At 37.7% G+C, this 2,629-nt stretch overlaps 1 non-coding gene across 1 annotated transcript; it reads right to left on the reverse strand.

The window, feature by feature from the left end:
- Positions 1–248: 248 nt before the first annotated feature.
- LOC131217903 (small nucleolar RNA R71) lies at positions 249–355 on the reverse strand. The gene has a single exon (XR_009157488.1). It is a non-coding gene; the product is annotated as a small nucleolar RNA R71 (small nucleolar RNA).
- Between the last annotated feature and the right edge of the window lie 2,274 nt (positions 356–2,629).

A 2,629-nucleotide genomic window follows, 5' to 3' on the forward strand; every position in this document is an offset into this window, starting at 1 on the left:
TCCTTCCTAAATTCCATGGGCTTGAATAAGAAAGTCCATACTTACATCTGAAAGAGTTCAATGAGATAATAGCCAGTTTATACTTTCCTATTGTATATGAGGATACAGTCAGGCTGAAACTCTTTCTCTTTTCCTTGAAGGAGAAGGCTAAGACGTGGTTACATTCACTGCGTCCTAGATCCATTGGCATATGGAATGATATGCAGAGGGAATTCATAAAGAAATTTTTTCCACATCATAAAACGATTACCCTTAGAAAAGCAATCATAAACTTCGCCCAAAAGGAGGATGAAACATTCTTCCAATGTTGGGAAAGGATTAAGGATCTTGTCAATTCATGCCCACAACACGGCTTTGAAACATGGCACATTACAAATTTTTTCTATGATGGATTGACATTTTTCATGTGCCAATTGGTCGAGATAATGTGTAATGGAGAATTCATGAATAAAGATGTCGATAAGGTATGGGATTACCTAGATAGACTTGCTGAAAAAACACAATCATGGGACCATTACCCAAATTCGAACACCACGTCTAAGTTGACTCAATCTAAGGAGAAAGGTGGATTGTATCTCCTGAAAGAAGAGGATGATCTCAATTATAAAGTGACTAATCTCATAAGAAAATTCAAGGCCATGGAAGGAAAGAAGGATAAAGTTAATGAAATTGTTTGCGGCATCTGTGATTGCAACATTCACACAACTGAAAATTGTCCCACAATACTTACCTTTCGAGGAGTGTTGAATGAACAAGCCAATGCCATAAATAACTATCAAACACCTTTCAATGGACTTACCTCTAATACATACAATCCTAGTTGGAAAAATCATCCAAATTCGAGTTGGAGAAATGCACAAACTGCTACCCCTAAAGGTTTCTTTAATCAAACTTCATAACAACAGCAAGAGAATCCTCAAGAGGATCCGATTCTAAAACATTTTGAAAAGCAAGATCTTTTCAAGCAGGGTATGCTACAAACCTTGCAAGACATTAACAAAACATTACAAGGATTTAAAGCTGAAAATACGATTGGGAATAAGGGGAGCCTCCCAGCTCAACCTCTTCCTAATCCAAAGCTGCAATGTAAAGTTACCAACCCAAGCTCTTCAAATCAGATGGAGCATGCTAAATCCATCACCACTCTTAAGAGTGGGAAGTTTATTGATGAAACCCTTCCGGTTAGGCCCGAAAAGCCTCAAAAATCAGAAGAGGACAACAATGATGGATCTAGTAATGCCCCACAAAAATTAGAACCAGAACTTCTTGAGAAGCCAGTTGCTCCATATTCCTAACGGTTGATTGTACCAAAACATCTCTCTAACTCTCAGGATATTATAGAGGTGTTGAAACAAGTGAAAGTCAACATTCTTTTACTTGATGCCGTAAAACAAATACCTTCATATGCCAAATTCCTAAAAGACTTATGTACAACCAAAAGACAACAAAATATTTAAAAGAAAGTCTTCTTAACTGAGAAAGTGAGTGCCATCCTAAATCAAGATGTGCCGCAAAAATTCAAAGATCCCGGTAGCCCAACCATATCATGTGTAATCGAGGACTATCGAATTGATCACGCACTTCTTGACTTAGGAGCAAGCGTCAATCTGATTCTCTACTCGGTATACAAACGGCTAGGTTTGGGTGAATTAACACCCACTCTAACCACACTACAACTTACTGATCGCTCTGTTCGTGTATCAAGAGGGATAATTGAGGATGTGTTGGTCCAGGTCGATAGATTTTACTACCCTATAGATTTTATCATCCTGGACACCGAATCCATCAGTAGCATAAGCACTTAGATTCCTGTCATTCTTGGTCACTCATTCCTTACTACTTCAAATGCAATTATCAATTGTAGGAATGACGTCATGACTGTCTTTCGGGAATATGACATTGGAGTCAAACATCTTTTTCAATAACTGTTCACTCCCCAAGTATAGGGTTGTGATGTAGTAATAAACTCGGTAAGACCGAGGTCGAATCCACAGGGACTGATACCTGTACGTTATCTGAAACCAAGTAGAACTAGAACTAGGCTAAGATGTTATCTAAACCAAATAGAATTTAAGGAATAATTGTGGAATAATTATCTAAAACTTTAAGGAATTCAAAGGAAGGAAACTAGGGATTCAGAGGATCCACTTGTAGAGATCAGGGAGATCTTATGCCTGCTTCAAAAATCATGAAAATTAAACTGAACTTCTTCTGATATAATTTTAAAGGGATGAAAGGTATATGAATTAGAATGGATTCCATCACCACACCATGCCCAGGAGACAAAGTTAACAAAAGAATTAAACGAATTACCAACCAATCAACATGCCATGAAGGTTAGGAAGGGTACTATCATCCAACCATGCCCAGGAGACGATGGTGAACAATAGGGCCTCCTGACGTCATAAACATTAAAAGAGAAAAAGAAGTATTCAAAGTCATTGCAAACCCATTGTAATTTCAGTCACAACAGACCATTAAAGACTGAGAAAATATTCCTTTAATAATCAACTTAAAAATCAAATTAAGTTCAGAAATTTAAATTAAATGCATAGAATAGACTCTCCCATCTCGCTACAGGCTTCACCTCTTAGCCCTAGCTAAGAGGTTTAGCCCAACATGATCGGGC

Source organism: Magnolia sinica, chromosome 10 (genome assembly GCF_029962835.1).
Source record: "Magnolia sinica isolate HGM2019 chromosome 10, MsV1, whole genome shotgun sequence".
Classification (NCBI taxonomy): domain Eukaryota; kingdom Viridiplantae; phylum Streptophyta; class Magnoliopsida; order Magnoliales; family Magnoliaceae; genus Magnolia; species Magnolia sinica.